At 42.7% G+C, this 19,393-nt stretch overlaps 1 non-coding gene across 1 annotated transcript; it reads right to left on the bottom strand.

Annotated features, from left to right (window-relative positions):
- Positions 1–18,496: 18,496 nt before the first annotated feature.
- Positions 18,497–18,636, bottom strand: LOC119474138. The gene has a single exon (XR_005203429.1). It is a non-coding gene; the product is annotated as a U4 spliceosomal RNA (small nuclear RNA).
- Between the last annotated feature and the right edge of the window lie 757 nt (positions 18,637–19,393).

Genomic DNA, 19,393 nt, shown 5'->3' with positions numbered 1-19,393 from the left:
TGGCGAATCACCTGAGGTAAGCAGTTCAAGACCAGCCTGGCCAACATGGTGAAACCTCATCTCTACTAAAAATACAAAAATTAGCCAGGCATGGTGGTGGGCACCTGTAATCTCAACTACTGGGAGGCTAATGCAGGAGAATCACCTGAACCTGGGAGGCGGAGATTGCAGTGAGCCAAGATTGTGCCATTGCACTCCAGCCTGGGTAACAGAGCAAGACTCTGTCTCAAAAAGAAAAAAAAAGAAAGAAAAAAAACCCTTTTGATTTCTAAAGAGGCAAAAGTGGACCAAAAGTACAATACAGTATCATGGTTGTTTACAGAATCTGTTTGAAGTGCACGTGTATCTGTAAATATAAAGTGATTCGTGACTTATTGTGTCCTCAGTCTGTAGCATTATTAACTTCTAGGAGCAGCAGTGGGGTAGAGTGTACTGAATGGTCATAGACTCATTGATTAGTAGGTCTGGAAAGGAGCTTAGAGAAGATCTGTTTCAGGCTCCTATTTTATAGAAAGGAAGGTTGACATTCAGGGAGTTGAAGGAAATCTCCTAATTACTCTGAGAGTACCTCAGTGGTGGAGCCAGGACTAGGTCCTGGACCACCTCTAAGAAGACACTTAGCTATTTGAGTATCAACTAGGGCCTAGCATTATTAAGCACTAGGAAAGTACAGATGAAAAGAAATGATCCCTGCCTGCAAGATCCTTATGATCTAATGGAGGTGCTGCCTCTAAAATACTATTATCCCAATTTGGCAGTCATGGAAACAGCCCTGGAAAAGTTAACATGCTCAAGTCACCCCACTAGTATCATTTGAACCCTCCTCTGACTCATGCTCTTTCAAATTTTTTTCTTCAGATTGTCTTAGAAGAAGGGTAGATAGGGTATGCCCTCTGGTAGTACCAGACTCCCAAGGATTCTTAGAGTTGAACAACCTCAGTTAAATAAATAACCACAATTGCTTGGTGACTGAAGCCTTATAACATCCACAGAATTATAAGACCATCCTCCAGACCTAACTCCCCAACTCATATCACCTGCTCCTGCCTGCCGCTAAGCTCCTTACTTGGATATTGAGTTTCCTGGAGTGTCCTGAGGAATGTTTGTTTGACTTTGTTTGCCAACAATTTGGGGGAAGGAACTACAATAATCAGTGTCCTGGGATCTCATTGATTTCAGATTCCCTGTCCCAAGCCTACACCCAATTTCCTGCTGCAGCTGGGGAATCAAGTAGTATCCTGTGGCTGGAAGTACATGCAAAAGACTAGTCTATGATCTAAAAAAAAAAAAAAGAAAAAGAAAAAAAAATAGATGTCATCTCTTGATGGGTGGAACTATAAAATACAGTAGCCAACTTTTCAACCTACCATGGAAAGAACCCTCAGTCCTCTGAAACTCTGGTAGATGTCTTAGGATCTTAAAACATGGCTCTGATGATATCGCCAAAGACAAGTGCCAAAATCATTTAGGGCAGGGCAGTCTTAACATTGGTTTAGTTCTTATCATTTGTTTAGTAGTTATCCAAAGGATTTACTTTGGAGGAATCAAGACACATCTAGATGAAGAAGTTTTGTTCTTGTTAAACAGTCCATTTGGTTACTTCTTAGTTATCCCTGAGGGACAAATCTGGCTTCTTGTTGCACAGTATTCACCATAGATAATGGTTGTAATTCCTACCTGAAGCTCCTGGCCAGAAGCCCAGCAGAAAGATTCAGTATATGCAAAAAAAGATGGCTCCAAGAACAGTTACGTCTTCTGTTCTAACTGTCTTTCCTTCCTTCTTTAACGTACTTGTCTAGTCCCAAGGCTTTAGATGCCAAGCCTTTGATAATAACATGTAGCTAAGTCCCTGCTGGACATTTTCATGTCTCAAACTTAACATGTCCAAATTGAAACTCTTGATTCTGCCCCAAACTTGTTTGAACCCCAGTCTTCGCAGAAAACTAGGTGCCATCCTTAATTCTTTGATTTTTCTCTTTTTTTAGCCTCCTCGTCTAATCTAGTGGCAGGTCCTGGGGTTTTACTTCTAACTGTATCTCAAATCTGATCACTTTTCTCCATTTTCATTGACATGACCTTGGTCCAGGCCACCATTGTTTTCTCCCCTAGAGAGCTACCATAGGAGTTCCTAATGTCTAACGTTTCCCTACTCACATAATTACTCCCCTCTATTCCATTCTCCACACAGGAGCAATGTTTTATATGTATATGGTAGAGACAGGGTTTTGCTGTGTTGCCCAAGCTGGTCTCAAATTCTGGCCTCAAGCAATCCTCTTGCCTTGGCCCCCTGAGTCACTGGAATTGTAAGTATGAGCCACCATGTCCAGTCTCAATGCAATCTCTTAAAAATCTTAATAAATGAATAGCTCAGTAACACTGAGGTTTACTTCAGTACCACACATGAAAACAATCCAAGCCTTGGCATGATGGTGAAACCCTGTCTCTACAAAAAATTAGCTGGGCATGGTGGCCTGCACCTGTAGTCCCAGCTACTTGGGAGGCTGAGGTGGGAGGATTGCTTGAGCACTGGAGGTCAAGAATATAGTGAGCCATGATTGTACCACCATGCCACTCCAGCCTGGGTGACAGAGCAAGACCCTGCCCCCCCTCAAAAAGAAAAAAAAAAAGGAAAGAAACAGAGAATTCAGAGACTTCCATTATTATTAATACTATAATAATAATAATATTCTGTTTCTAGCCCTGAATCTGCTCCTAACTTACCATAGGATCTCGGGTAAATCATTTCCTGTAATAATTAGCTATCACCTCTTCCTTGTTTTTTCTTTTGTAGTACTACTACTCCCTCACCCAATCCAAGTGATTCTAGTGAAGACTGTCAATAAAGGGAGCATGTGATCAAGCAGGGCCCATCAGAATCCTTCCCTAAGATTTTTATTAAAAAGTGGGACCTATTCTTTTTCCATTTGAGTGGCAAATATGTGAAGATATGAGGTCTAAAACTGTGATGGCCTATCCTCAACACCTGTGTAAATTCTGGTCTCTAGTAAGAGAAAACAAAGCCATTAGGCAGAGGGAAGCAGAGACATAAAGTGAGAAAGAGTGTGGCCTATTGTTTTCCAGACCCTGATTCTTATTTCTTGAAGTTTGGCTGATCACCTCTTCCTTTGATTCTGTTAGAAAGCTCAGCGTATCTTTCTAATAAAACCCCCATTTGCTTTGCTTGTTAGAGTTAGGGTCTTATAACTTGCAACCAACCAAAAATATATGGTCTCCTCTTTGGTTCGCAGTTTTCTCATTTATATATCCTAGCTCCGAAGTACAGAAATTCTAATTTTTAAAAAGCTGAGTCTTTTAGAAAATCTCACTAATATGGACTTTTGATCAAGACACTGTAATTATGGAAAAGAAGCCTACCCTCATCTCAATCCTCTCTTCTTGTACCTAAAAGCATGAAGAAGAGTGATTTCTCAAGGTGAGATGCAGTTCTCCATGAACACTGATGACAGCACAGGCAAAGATGCCTATGACTAGGGATCACTGGTCTGCACAGAGTCTGACCTCCCAGGTATCCAGTAGGTAGACAAAACAGCTAACTCCTCTGCCATTCCTTCTCCACATTTGTTCCTATTTCTTAGTCATCTCAGTGACATCTGCCATCTTGAGAGTCAACTACTGGCTGGACTGAGCTGTGTGGTATATGCTTCTGTTTACTTTCTTCCATTACTTTTAAGTTGCCAAATGGCAAATGCTTAAATAGGAATCTCTGGGAGACTTGAATAAAAGACTTTTCTTGGTAGAAAATCATGTCACAGAAATGCCAATAGACAGTAAGTCGACAAGTCCCCGAGCAGTAGGATTAGGATTCCTGTCTCCCTTCAGATTCTAATACCTCCTCCTGGGGGTAACAGTGGACTGGACTGGGATAAACCTAAGAGGCTGTGCAGCTTGGGTTAAGTCATTCTTATTTCTGGGTTTCAGGAGCTTAGACCAGATGGTTTCTACAGGCTCACTTGGTGCCGATGCTTTGGGATTCTGTGGCTGTTTTCTCTAAGAGCTGCAAGGGCAAACAGGATTTTGGCAGCAATCCTTCCATTACTAAAGCCTCCTTTCTTTTTGGGTACAGTGAAAAGAGCCAAGGTGGTATGACTCCCTCATCACTTAGCCAGGCATATGGTCCTGGTTTCTGAGCCTGCCAGAAAGCATCTTAGCAATGTGTATCTGGATGGTCCATGCCTGACTATCCCAGGCTGGAGGTTTCTAAAGAGTAACAAGAGGAAGAGAAACAAGAATCTCTGACACTTGTTGAGAATAGAGCACAGTCCCATTTGTTTGAGAAGAGACATCAGGCAGCCATGTTTATGTGCCAGAAATGCATTCCACTTCAAGGAGGACATAATTTATGGACCAGCCTATGCCAGGCTGAGGAGGGCAAGATCTTTGTGATCATGCAAACTCTGCCATGCAGCTGGAAGCCTGGAAACTAAAAGGATTGCTTGTAGTAAACTATCTTCAAGGGCCGGGCGCGGTGGCTCACGCCTGTAATCCCAGCACTTTGGGAGGCCGAGGCGGGTGGATCACGAGGTCAAGAGATCGAGACCATCCTGGTCAACATGGTGAAACCCCGTCTCTACTAAAAAAAATACAAAAAATTAGCTGGGCATGGTGGTGCGTGCCTGTAATCCCAGCTACTCAGGAGGCTGAGGCAGGAGAATTGCCTGAACCCAGGAGGCGGAGGTTGCGGTGAGCCGAGATGGCACCATTGCACTCCAACCTGGGTAACATGAGTGAAACTCCGTCTCAAAACAAAAAACAAAACACAAAACAAAAAAAACCTATCTTCAAACCACTGTAAGCATCAGACCACAGGATGAGGCTTCAGAAGGTCGTAAGGCAGAGTAGTTAAGGACACAGGGCTTACAGTCTGACAAACCTGGGTTCAATTCTTGGGTCTTCGTCACTTACTAGTTTTGTGACTATTGGAAGATGACTCCTGGAATCTCAGTGAACCTTAGTTACTTCATATGTAAATGAGATAATATCTACTTCACGAGGCTGTTGAAAGATTAAATGGAGAATGGGTGTAAAACCCTTAGTACAGTGCCATGTACACATGGTGGGTGCTGAATGTGTGATGTTGGCACTACACAGAGTCATCCCAATCAGGCAGAGCTTGGGAGGCAAATCTAATTAAGGATCTTTGTAAGGAAGCTGAGAACAAGAGACTGGAGAAAGCCAGTGTAAATACCATGAGCAAAGAGAAGGGATGTTGTGTGAGTAGGAGATGGAACCTGGACTTACTAAGTGGATCAGGGTAGAAGAATCCAGTCAGGACCAAGGGAGGAGAGTCCAGGAAAATGCCCTGAGCTGCCCTATAGCATGACCTTGTTGGGTGGGTTAAAGTAGGGGCTGCTACCAGTCACCTGACAGAAAGGTACCTCATGCATTTCCTCCTTCCCCTAGAGACCAGCCTCTGGGAGTGAGGGATGAGCCCAGAATGAGAGTTCAGAGTGCTCTGGAGCCTTTGTTAGAGGTGCCCTCCAACACTCAGAAAACTAGGATTCCAGAGACCTGGGTTTGAGTCCTGACTTTGCAGTATACTCACTGTGTGATCTTGAACCAACATATTTTCACCTATAAAATGAGACTGACAATCTTCCCTACTTCACAAAATAGTTATTAAAGTCAAAAGTACATTTTAGAAAGTGAAATGCTATGGACATTAAAGCTGGAACCACGGGTCTTATGGGGTAGATGGTATTCGTCTCAGAATGAAACTGAATACATCCCTCCCAGAGCCCTTGCCAAGGATCCTCTCCTCCCTTCAGCTCCCTCCCCCACTGCCAATACATGTTCTTTTCCCGGGAACCTAACCTCACCTAGAAATACCAGGGCCAACATGCCTTACTCCCAGAGGTTTGGTTGGCTTCAGAGAAATTTCTGGAGGCTAAAAGCAGCCAAGAAGCATCAGCCACTTCATGCTGGGCCTGGACGAACAGAGCAGTGAGCTGTGGTGGGGCTGGGGCCCAGAAGGAGCAGGCAGAGAGTTCATATGCACCATGATTCAAATATTATAACAAAAATTATCAATCACGTGTTTGGCACTTTACAGTTCCCAAAGCACTTTCCCATCCACATCCTGATGATCTTTGACACAATACTGTGATGTAGGTCTTATTATTCCCAGTACAGATGAGGAAAACTGAGGCCCGTATCAGTGAAGCAACCTATCCAAGACTACATAAGAAGGCAGTAAATGGCACGGTTAGTCTCAGAACAGGGTAGGGTCTGCACCCCCTGCAGTGGGCAGCCTTAATTCTGAACTTCACCTATCTGAGGGTGATGGAGGGGAGCAAAAGGAAGGCTGCTGAAGAGAAAATCTACCATCTGTTTTGTCTGCCTATGGCTTCCTCCGCTTGTGGGAGAGAAAGAAGGAAAGGGACACATTCCCCTTGCCAGCCCTACAACCCCAAGAAAATTAAACTCTGGAGCAGGTTGAACAACAGAGGCTTTCCTCAGATCAAGGAATCAGGGGCAGATGATCTATCTCTGCAGCCACACAGAGAGATGTTACCTTATCCAGTTTGCATATCATCTTCAATTCCACCAACTGCTCTTTCTAATTTATTCAACTGGGGACCAGGCTGGTCTCATGCCAACCTAGGAGATGTAGCATAGCAGGATGAGCAGAATTCCTCAGGAGGAACAATTAGCAAAAACTGGGGTTGTCTTTCAATAGGCTTGAGCAGAGAGAGGAACAATAGTTCTCATATCTCTCCCCATCAGATTCTAACTAAGCAGATGTTCTCATGCTTTTTGATTCTTCCTATGTTCTATATACTAACACCTCTTCTCAGTGGCATATGAAATATGAAAAGTCACAATCGTGGAGTTGTGAGTTTCTATAAAGGAATATATGTACACAGTAGCAAAAGGGAAGATCTCATTTGCAAATATCTATAGTGTTTCCTTGTTCTGTGTTGATCTGTTTTATTGATACAAACTGAATTTTCTTAATGTATCTTCTATCTCTATTATAGTGGAAATGATGGTATATACATTAAAGTTCTTCTGAATAATGTATCATTTGTAGAATGACTCTTTCCTGAGTTTGTGCTAAGAACTCTGGGCAGAGGAGGCTGGGCACAGTGGCTCGTGCCTGTAATTCCAGCACTTTGGGAGGCCAAGGCAGGTGGATCACTTGAGGTCAGGAGTTCAAGACCAGCCTGGCCAACATAGCAAAACCCCATCTCTACTAAAAATACAAAAATTATCCAGATGATGTGGTGGGCACCTGTAATCCCAGGTTCTGGGGAAGCAGAGGCAGGAGAATCACTTGAACCCAGGAGGCAGAGGTTGCAGTGAGTCAAGATCATGCCATTGTACTCTAGCCTAGGTGACAGAGTAAGACTATGTCTCAAAAAAAAAGAAAAAAAGAACTTTGGGCAGAGATTCTGTTTTCAATTCTTCTGAGTATATACCTAGAGGGGGAATTGCTGGATCACATGGTAATCTTATTTTATTTTTGAGCCAGAGTCTCCCTCTGTTGCTCAGGCTGGAGTGCAATGGCACTGCAACCTCCGCCTCCTGGGTTCAAGTGATTCTCCTGCCTCAGCTTCCTGAGTAACTGGGACTACAGGTATGTACCACCATGCCAAGCTAATTTTTGTATTTTTAGTAGAGACAGGATTTCAGCATTTTGGCCAGGCTAGTCTCAAACTCCTGACCTTGTGATCTACCCATCTTGGCCTCCCAAGTGCTGGGATTACAGGCATGAGCCACCGTGCCCGGCCGGGCAGAGATTCTTGCATTAGAGATCTTTAAGAGGAACTAGGAAACAGGTCCAGCACCAATGCAACAAAAGATCCAATATGATGCAATAGCTCATGATGGATTCAGGAAAGGGGGAGATCAGGATGGACTACAACAGTGAGGGAAGGCTTTATGGTGAGGGAAGGATTGACAGTGCAAGGGGTCAGGGAATGCCAATTAGTGTGCACTTCTGGAGACCCGCTGGACTGTGGCTCTGTGCTAGGTGGTGTAGAAGTTGCAGAGAATAACAAGGGGCAATGTGTGCCTCCCAGTAGCTTAGCTCAGTATTAACTCATAGCGGAGCTTTAAGAGACACTGCTGGATGGCACATGGGAACAAGCCTGCTAAGCTGGAAAGTAGGCAGCCCACAGGAAAATGAAAACACATGCAGACAGAACTCACAGCCCCAGGAAGGGGCAGAACCTACTCCCTATCCCCCATCTCTCCTCAAAAACTGTAATAAGTCTAAGTAGGCAGCATATTTAGTCCAATTTTACACCCATCACCACTATGATGTGCTAGGAAACCTTTCCCCTTTCTTAGCCTAGTTAACTCCTACTCATCTGCCAGGACTCAGGCATGGAGACCCTGGTGGGCCAGGGAGGACATAGAGCTTTGCACAGAGCAGAGATAATGGAGGTGTCCGAGATGCATTCAGTCGGGATTCATCATTCCCTCCCCCACTCCCCCTTCCCCCCCTTCCCTCTCTCCCTCCTTTCCTCCCTCCCTCCCTCCCTCTCTTCCTCCCTCCCTTCCTCCCTTCCTTTCTTCCATTTTAAAGAATCCCTGTATAGGATTCTTTCAATTACAAGGGACATAGACCCACTTTTAGTAGTCACAGAGTAAAAGAGGGGATTGTGGTGGGAGGGAAATTTATTAGCTCATGTTACATGTAAAGTCCAGGGCTATATCTAGCTTCAGGCATAGATAGAAGCAGGTGACTAAATTTTATTATCAGGATTTTCTCTCTCTCAGCATCACTCTTCTCTGGGTGGGCTTCATTCTCAGGCCACTCCAGGCTTATCCTACTCATATAGCCAACTGGACAGAGAGAGAATGCTTTTCCTTCAGGAGTTTTGGCAAAAGTCCTGGTCATGTTTAGAATAGTCTAGGATCAATCATTTTGCCAGGGGATAGGGTGTTCTGGTTGGCCAAGACTAGATTTTATGCCAATCTCAAATTGGAATATGGGGTCAATCCCACCCAAACCAGATGAACTGCAAGTGGGAGAGCGGTGGTTGCCCCAAAGGAAAATTAGGGTGCTGTTTCCAGAAGAGAAGAGAATAGATGTTGTCCAGGCAAATATACCAGCTAGTCACAGGAGCTACAGAATCAGATCATTCCACAAAAGACATCCAAAAACTGGACTGAGAATGAGAATGGGTTATACCCTCAGGATATGGGGATGGATGGAAGAGGATGGGTCGGGCTGCGGGGAGGGGCAGAACAGAAGCAGCCAGCTGAGGGCAGAGCAGTCAAAGCTCAGTGCATATGATTGAACAGGCTGTGTCCTGCTGAGGAGGCCAGAGGGAGGCTAAATGGGAGTTGAAATCAGCCTAAGCTCCGAGTGCAAAGCCTTGTGTCCTGGTGTGGAGCTGCACTAGGAGAAAGGGCTCTTTGGTCTAATTCACACGGGTGCTGTCTTCTCACTAAGCCAGGGACAGAGGGGCAGCATCCATCCAGAGTGGGCACTGTCTCCAGTCTGCACGAAGATGTGGTCATGGGTTGAATCGTTTCCTCCCAAAAGATATGTTCAAGCCCTAAGCCCTGGTACCTGTGAGTGTGACCTTATTTGGACATAGCATCTTGGCAGATGTAATCAAGCTAAGATGAGGGCATACTGCATTTGGGTTGACTCTAAATCCAATGACTGATGTCTTTAGAAAAGAAATGAGAGGGAGATTCAGACAGAGGGACAAAGGGAAGAAGGCTTTCCAGTGACAGAGGCAGGGATTGGGGCACTGCAGCCATGAGCCAAGGAATGCAAAGGATTGCTGGCAGCCACCATAGGCAAAGAGATGGGCGCGGAGCAGGTGCTCCCTCAGAGCCTCCAGAGGCAGTCAGCCCTGTTGACACCTTGATTTTGGACTTCCAGCTCCAGAACTGTAAGAGAATCTGTTTCTGTTTTTTTAAGTCGCCAGTTTTGTAGTACTTTGTGACAGCAGCCCTAGGAAATTAATCCAGGTGCAGCCCTGAGAGTAAGGCTCTCCCGCCCTGACCCCACAGTGTCCTGGTGGAAGATAAATACTCAAGGTACCCAAGAGATCACAGCAGAAGTATGTGGGCCTCCTCATGGGTACTACTACCTAACAATATCCTGGAAGTACCTGCTTCTTCCACCTTCACACACAAGGAGTATTTTCAAACTATAGGGCTACCAGAAAAATGAGAGGCAAGCTCTAATTGGTTTAAGATGACTAGGGCACACTTTATTTATTTTTAATTTTTTGTTTTTCTGGGGACACTTATTGAAAAGAGAGCCTCTGCATATGCTATTCTTTGTACTCCTCTGTCTACCAAGCTCAGTTAGGCACCTCCTCTGGGAAACCACAGCCCCTTTTGCTTTCCTTTGCCATAGAACTTTCTGTGCCGTATTGTAATTTTCTGGTTACCTGTGGAGTAGATTGTCCAATGATGCAGAATACATTTTCTTGTGAAGTAAAGCAAATAAGCAGTAGGCAAATGGCCATTAAGGGGTCTGGGGACCTCCTTAAACAAAGGAAATGAGACTCCAATAGTTTCATCAAGATGCAGAGTTATCAAAGTGTGCTGAGGTAAACCACAGTGGCTCTGAACACAGGCCAGTAGCAGGGTAGGGTAACAGGTCCCTGGAATATCACTTCCTTAGAGAAGTGACCCTATCATATACCTTCATCTTTTTTTTTTTTTTTTTTTTTTTTGAGATGGAGTCTTGCTCTGTTGCCCAGGCTGGAGTACCATCATGCAATCTTGGCTCACTGCAACCTCCACCTCCCAAGTGATTCTCCTACCTCAGCCTCCCAAGTAGTTAGGATTACAGGTGTGAACCACCATGCCCAGCTAATTATTGTATTTTTAGTAAAGACAGGGTTTCACCATGTTGGCCAGGCTGGTCTCAAACTCCCGACCTCAAAGGGATCCGCCTGCCTCAGCCTCCCAAAGTGCTGGGATTACAGGCATGAGTCACAGCGCCCAGCCTATCTTCATCTTATTTTGTTTTCTTCATTGCATTTATCATCATGACATTATTTTATTTGTTAATGAAAGTTCCATGATAACAGAAATCTTGCTTGTTGTGTCAGAGCCTTGGGCAAGTTACTTAGCCTCTGTTTTACTTAAAACCACTGTTACAAAATCTCTCATTGATAAATGTACTTTAGGGTGATTATAAGAATTAAATGAGTTAATATTAGAACTTAGATAAATTCTAGCTAACACTTACATTGCTCTTACTAGGTTCCAGGCACTGTTCTAATCCCTTTATATATTCATCAGTTTAATCCTCACAACAACCTTATGAGGACAGGTTTTATTATTATCCTTATAAGTAATATTATTATCCCCAATTTATGATGAGGAAACAAAGAGGACAGTTAATCAGCCTAAGGTCATACAGTTAGTAAACACAGAGCTGGGACTGAACTCCCAGAGTTTCCACCCTTAACCTCTACATTGTACTGCCACCTAGTATAAATCCTTGAATGAATACAGTTACCAAGAAAATGGAAAGAGACGGAACCAAAGAACTAACTCAGGACTCAGGACAGGTATAGAAGGGGAACAGTGGCTTGGGATCTGTGAGGCAGTGATACTGGAATTTGCATCTATTTTATCTTGTGAGCAGGCTTGGGTCTGGAAAACTGGCTATGAGGGTCAATTTACAATGCAGTGGCTGAGTGTAGTGGCTCACGCCTGTAATCCCAGCACTTTGGGAGGCTGAGGCGAGCAGATCATGAGGTAAGGAGTTCGAGACTAGCCTGGCCAGCATGGTGAAACCCCGTCTCTACTAAAGATACAAAAAGTTAGCTGGTGTGGTGGTGTGCGCCTGTAATCCCAGCTACTTGGCAGGCTGAGGCAGGAGAATTGCTTGAACTTGGAAGGTGGAGGTTGCAGTGAGCTGAGATTGTGCCATTGCACTCCAGCCTGGGTGACAGGGTGAGACTCTGTCTCAGAAAAATAATAATAATAAAATTTACAATGCAGTAAGGAAGAAGGAACATGGTAATTCTTGGCTGAGTGTAACACTGGGATAGGTATTGTCTTCCTTCACATCCTGAAGAGCCTCTGAAACCTGGACAGGAATTCACACTGATAGCAAGCATATGGACTGGTGCTGGAAACACAGCCCCCATCACATCCCATGGGACACTGCCAAAGTAACCCACTCCAGCACGGGCAGTAAGAGAAGCAAAGAAGAGGACCTCTTTCAGCTATCCATGTTTCAACCTCCTCTGGCCTTCGCAGCTGCACCCAGTGTTCTTTGGGATACTATTGGGAGATCCTTTAAGATACAAAGTGTTAGGTGACCCAGCTAGTTATGTGCGTCTTTGCCACCACTAGTAGTGAGCTTCTGGAGGATGGGAAAGGATATTTTGTTTCCTTTTCAATCCTTGGGTCCCACACAGGTTCTGGCACACTAAGGGTATCCAATGCCTATTCGTTGAATGAAGAGAACTGAATGTTCATTCAGAACAGACAGGATGATACTTGGACAAGGGAGTTTTTGATATCTTGATGTTTCAGCTGAAGGGTGGTGGTAGTGATGGTATTTTGGAAGGGCATTGAGAGAATGGAGAAATCATACTCAAGCTAGTTCTAGAGAGGTCTGTGAAGAAAATTGTTTGTTCAAGCCATCACTGCTTTAAAGTTCCTCCTGGCCCAAGGTCTTATTTAAATCCTTTCCTAAAACCTCTGCAGTCTGCTTAAGTCAGAAAACACATTTCCCTATTTTTATTCAAGGATAAGTTGGTAATAGTACACAGAGTTCACTATTGTGTACCTATGGGAACTGTTTTTTTTTTCTTTTTGGGGGCGCAGGGCAGTGTTAGGGTCTCCCAGTGTCACCCAGATTGGAGTGCAATGGTGCAATTATAGCTTACTGTAAACTTGAACTACTGGGCTTAAGCAATCCTCCCGCCTCAGCCTCCCAAGTACTTAGGACTCAGGCACATGCCACCATGCCTGGCTAATTAAAAAAATTTTTTTTTGAGAGATGGGATCTTGTTATGTTGCCCAGGCTGTTCTGGAACTCCTGGCCTCAAATGATCCTCCCACCTTAATCTCCCAAAGCACTGGGATTATAGGCATGAGTCACAATGCCCAGCCAGGGAGCTGTTTTTCCAACTCCCAGCTTTTGCAAGAGCTACCTGAATAAAAATTGTGCCTATAGAAGGGGAGGCCTGTAGCCCCTCCTTAAAGGTGTGCTTCTGCTGTGCACGGTAGATATACAGGATTCCTTTGAATCAGCTATTAATTGTCTACGTTAAATACTTGGATTGTCTCTGTATCACTCAATAAACTGACTGTCTTAAAGAAAAGTAGCTAAAAATAAGTAGCTATTTTTCAACATAGGGGTGTGTGTATACATATGCATATGTATGTATTTTACCCATCACATGAGCAGATTTCTTTACATTATATTGAAAATATGATTCTAGAAATACTTCTGTTTCACAAGACTGCTCGTCCTCAGTAGACTAGATCTGCATAAATATCCCTTGACTACTAGGATCAGGGTCACCTCTTTCCCTTCCTTCATTTGTTCCCTTTTCCAAAGAACACCACTCATCTTTGCGCTGCTATAACAAAATACCCAAGACAAGGAAATTTATAAAGGACACAAATTTATTTCCTTACTGTTCTGGAGGATGGAAAGCTCAAGATAAAAGTTCCAGCAGGATTGGTGAATGGTGAGGGCTATTCTCTGCTTCCAAGACAACACCTTGTTGCTGCATTCTCCATAGAGGAGGAATGCTGCATCCCCACATGGTAGAAAAAACAGAAGGGGCAAAAAGGGCAAACCCCCTCCAGAAAGCACCCCCTCCTTTTTTTTTTTTGAGATGGAGTCTTTCTTTATTGCCCAGGCTGGAGTGCAATGGCACAATCTCAGTTCACTGCAACCTCTGCCTCCCAGGATCAAGCGATTGTCGTGGCTCAGCCTCCCGAGTAGCTGGGATTACAGGTGCCCGCCACCTCGCCTGGCTAATTTTTGTGTTTTTAGTAGAGACGGGGTTTCATCATGTTGGCCAGGCTTGTCTCGAACTACTGACCTCAGGTGATCTGTCCATCTCTGCCTCCCAAAGTGCTGGGATTACAGGCATGAGCCACCGCGCCCTGCCCCAGCAAGCCCTTTTATAAGGGCACCCAACCCCATTCATGAGGGCCCTGCTGTCATGACTCAATCACATCTTTAAGGCTCCACCTCTTAATTCTTAATAATGGGGATTAAATTTCAACATGAATTTTGGAGGGGGCATCATCATTCAAACCATAGCACGACCTTTTAGGTAACCAGTGTCTTCACGTTGCCTTAGAGCCTGTTCTTTCTTCTCCCAGCATTAAAATTACCATAAATTACCATATCAGATCCTGCTGGGTGATAGATGCTAATAAACTATTCTATTGAAATAAGAATCTGAAAGATAATAGCTTAATATGTCATTCCACCAAGTACTTTATGGTAGACTATTGGGCACTATGGCAGGCCAGCAGAAAATAACAAGAAAATCCCCTATCAATACTTCATTAATTCACTCAACAGAGTACTAGGTATTTTTATCCATTCATTTGAGAAATACTTCCTGAGCACATACTACCTGCTAGGCACTCGACTAGATGCTGGGGATATAATAATTGACAAAACAGAGATGGTCCTTTTTTCTTAGTAATTTTTTAAAAGATAACATTTAAGGCTGGGTGCAGTGGCTCACACCTGTAATCCCAGCACTCTGGGAGGCCGAGGCAGGTGGATTGCTTGAGCTCTGGAGTTCAAGACCAGCCTGGGCAACATGGTGAGACCACGGTCTCTACAAGAAATACAAAAAGTTAGCCGGGCATGGTGGTACGCCTGTGGTCCCAGCTACTCAGGAGGCTGACGTGAGAGGATCACTTGAGCTTGGGAGGTGGAGGTTACAGTAGCTGGCCTTATTGAAAGACATTAAAGATCTAAATAAATGGAGAGAAATACCATTTTCAGAATACAGATTCAATGTTATATATTGTCAATTATTATATGATAAAACAAAAGATCTAGAAGGATGTATTATCCTGTGATGTTAACAGTAATAATCTCAGGGTTGTAGGAATATTTCTATACATTCTTGTTTTTGCTCATCTATATTTTCTTTTTACAATGCATATTTTTACTTTTATAATAACAAACATGAAAAGATATTAATTACCTTCAAAATTATGCATAGACCCAAGTCACTCCTAAAGAAGAACTAGGCAGAGATTTGCCCTACCAGATATTAAAGCTTGTTATAAAACTAAAATACTTAAGATACTGTATTGTTGGCAAAGATAGAGAAAAATAGGCTGGCACAGTGGCTCATGCCTGTTTCCCCAACACTTTGGGAGGCTGAGACAGGAGGATCGCTTGAGGACAGGAGGTCAGGTAACATAGTGAGACCCCATCTCTGTTTTAATAAAAATGTAAAATAAAATAAAAATGTAGAAAAATACAGAGAATATAGGAAAAGACTAATAAATAAAAACAAAAGTTATGTCACAAAAAGTATTTACAGATCAGTCGGAAACAGATGGACTAGAGTAGTTCCCCTTAATTCATGGTTTCACTTTCCAAGGTTTCAGTGACCTGTGGTTAACTGCAACTCAAAAATATTAAATGGAGAAATTCCAGAAATAATTTAAAAATTTTAAATAGTGTGCCATTCTGAGTAGCATGATGAAATCTCTGTTCCATCCTACTCAGGACATGAATCATTCCCTTGTCCAGCAGATTCATGCTGTATACACTATCCACCCATTAGTTACTTGTAGACTTCTCAGTTATGAGATAGAAAAAACATATATCTATAGCCCCATATATCTATATCATCTATGCATATATATGTATATATACATATATATATATATATATATATATATATATATGGTTTAGTACTACTACATGGTTTTAGGCATCCACTGGAGGCTTGGAACGTATCCCCAAGGATAAGGGGGGAACTGCTATATTCAGTAATTGGTTATCTATTTGAAAAAAAATAAATTTGATTTCTACATTACATCATACACAAACATCAATTCCAGGTAGATATAAAACATGTCTCAGTTCATTTGTGCTGCTATTAGAAAATATCTCAGACTGAGTAATTTATAAATAATGGAAATTTATTTCTCACAGTTTTGGAGGCTGGGAAGTCCAAGATCACAGTGCCAGCACATTCAGTGTCTGGTGAGGGCTGGTTCTTTCTGTTTCAAAGATGATGCCTGTTGCTGCTTCCTTACATGGTAGAAGAGGAAAAAAGACAGTGTGTTTTCTTTGCCATCTTTTATAAGGGCAATAATCCCATTAATCAATTAAGGAATCAATTAGGGAATTCCCTAATTCCCAACAGGCCCCATGTCTTAAAGTTTACAGCATAATGTAAGACAAACTTTTAGAAGACAAAATAGGAAATATCTTTACGACTTCAGGGTAGAGAAAGATTTCTTTAACATGAACCAAAAGTGCAAACCATAAAGAAAAAAAGTATAGCCAGGCACAGTGGCTCATGCCTGTAATCCCAGCACTTTGGGAGGCGAGGCAGGTGGATCACGAGGTCAGGAGATCGAGACCATCCTGGCCAACATGGTGAAATCCCATCTCTACTAAAAATACAAAAAAAAAAAAATTAGCTGGGCGTAGTGGCACATGCCTATAGTCCCGGCTACTCAGGAGGCTGAGGCAGGAGAATTGCTTGAACCCAGGAGGCGGAGATTGCAGTGAGCCAAGATTGTGCCACTGCACTACAGCCTGGGTGACAGTGTGAGACTCCATCTCAAAAAAAAAAAAAAAGTATGAACTCAATTATGTTAAATTAACTTGCATGCACCCAAAGATACCACGAGTGAAGAAGCAAGATACTAAGGGGGGAGAAGACATTTATAATACATTTAGCTGACAAAAGAAAGAAAAGTCAATAGAAAAATTAGTAAAAGAAAACAAATCATTTCTCAGAAGACGTAACATAAATGACCAATAAGTATGTAAAAAAATATCTAACCATGCTAGCAACAAGGAAACTCAAAACCACAACAAGACACTATTTCTCATGCAACAGATTGACAAAAATTAGCAAGTCTGACAATACCAAATGTTAGATTGTGGAATAACAGAACCTCATTTAATGCTAGTTGGAATGCAAACTAGTATGACTTTGGAAAATATTTTGCATTATTAAAGTTTAACTTGTCTACATCCTACAGCCCAGCAATTGCATATACCTGTACAATATATGCCTTCTTGCACAAAGAGATATACATAAGAATGTCCATAGCAGAATTTTTTGTAAATCAAAACAAAACAAAAAACAACAACAACAAAAAAAAACCCAAAAAGCTGGAAACAGGCTAAATGTTTATCAACCATAGAATGGATAAATACATTGTGTTAAATTCATATAAGGGAATATTATACAGAACTAAATATTAATGAACTATAGGTATACACAAATTACTCTAATGAAGGAGCAAAAAAAGCAAGTCATAGAAGAATAATACTGTATGGTTCTATTTATGTAATCTTAAACAGGCAACATTAAGCAATCTATTTAAGCTAGAAATCTTCCGTTTGCCCCTGCAGATTCACTTTCTTCACTTAACTGATTTCCAGTAGGCTGAGCTACGTGGAGTGCATCGGTGAACTCTTCTGATTTCTGGCCTCTGGTTAGGTTTGGCTGATAGGACGAGCCAGGGATGACTGGAGAACTAAAGGAGAGATGGGTCAGGGATTTCTTCTCTGTTGATCTCACTGGGGGTTGCTGTGGGTTGGCTGGATTCCCTCCACTGTAGATCTGGGCTTCTATCAGATGGCCCCTTCCACAGCCCGCTCTGTCTCTGACTTCCCATAACCAACTCCTCCTCTCCTCTTCAGGCCTAGGATGGTAAGAGCCCTGTTTCCAGCCTCAGGATAATGTCCTATTCTTGTGTTCTTATCACACTGTATATCCTGCTTGCACATTTGTAAATAGTTCCTTTAGTAAACTTTCCTCAGATTATCTTAATTAGAGTGTGCCATTTATTTCCTGGGAGGACCCTGACTGATAGAAGATTGTTTAGGTATACACAGACACTGTGCTAAGACTTATAAGGAAAGTGAGGGAATTACTAACACAAAATTTAGGAGGGGCATTACCTCTGTGGGGGAGCGAAAGATGATATTAAAAAAGCCACGTGTGGACTCATTACGTATTGGTAATATTCTATTTCTTAAACTAGGTTGCTTGTAAGTATGTATTTATTCTTTAACATGGTCCCATACATTGTAGGTAATCTTTTGTACATATGATATATTTCATAGTAAAAGATACAAATAAAATATAATAAACACCACTAGAAAGTAATGTGAGGGCAGAGAGTTTCCTCTTCTTTCTTTGCTGGAATGGTGCTGACACATAGTCAGTGCTCAACAGGTATGTGTTGGACATTGACTGAAAGGATATATAACATTGGCCCTGGACCTCCCCAATCCATTAGAGAGTCAAGGAATTGTCAGCCTTTTTCTTATTGCTCTTGTTGTTTTCAGTCTCTGCAGAGACTGTCAAAAATTGCCAATGCTGACTATATTGCAAGTCATCACAGCAGGGTATTGGGAAAATTTTCAATCAGCAATAAGTGTGCCTCAGATAAATCTCATTGGTTATGATACTGCCACTGTGCAAAGTTGACTTTTTGTTTTATTTATTTATTCTGAGACAGAGTCTCACTCTGTTGCCCAGGCTAGAGTGCAGTAGTGCTCACTTCAACCTCTACCTCCCATGTTCAAATGATTCTCATGCCTCAGCCTCCAGAGTAGCTGGGATTACAGGCATAGCCCACCACACCAGGCTAATTTTTAAAAATTTTTTGTAGAGTTGGGTTTTCAGCATGTTGGCCAGACTGGTTTTGAACTTCTGGCCTCAAGTTATCCTCCCACCTTGGCTTCCCAAAGTGCTGGGGTTATAGGCATGAGTCACCATGTCTGGCCCATATTTATTTATTTGTATATTTATTTGAGACAGAGTCTCACTCTGTCTCCTAGGCTGGAGGGCAGTGGCACAATCACGGCTTACTGTTGCCTCTACCTCCCCAGGTCCAGGTGATCTGCCCATCTCAGCCTCCCAAGTAGCTGGTACTACAGGTGTGTGCCACCATGCCCAGCTAATTTTTGTATAGAGTTTCATCATGTTGCCCAGGCTGGTCTTGAATTCCTGGATTCAGGCAATCCCTTCACCTTGGCCTCCCAAAGTGCTGGTATTACAGGCGTGTACCACCAACTACTCTCATAAGCAAATGGAATAGAGTCTGTATTTGTCTGCTTGGACTGCCATAATAAAATACCATAGAATTTGTGTCGTAAGTAACAGAAATTTATTTTCTCACAGTTCTGGAGGCTGGAAGTCCAAGATCAAGGTGTCAGAAGGTTTGGTTTTCTCTGAGGCCT

This window comes from Cebus imitator, unplaced genomic scaffold (assembly GCF_001604975.1).
Source record: "Cebus imitator isolate Cc_AM_T3 unplaced genomic scaffold, Cebus_imitator-1.0 Scaffold214, whole genome shotgun sequence".
Classification (NCBI taxonomy): domain Eukaryota; kingdom Metazoa; phylum Chordata; class Mammalia; order Primates; family Cebidae; genus Cebus; species Cebus imitator.
Note: the sequence above shows the minus strand (reverse complement) of the source record. Positions and strands in the feature narration are given on the sequence as shown.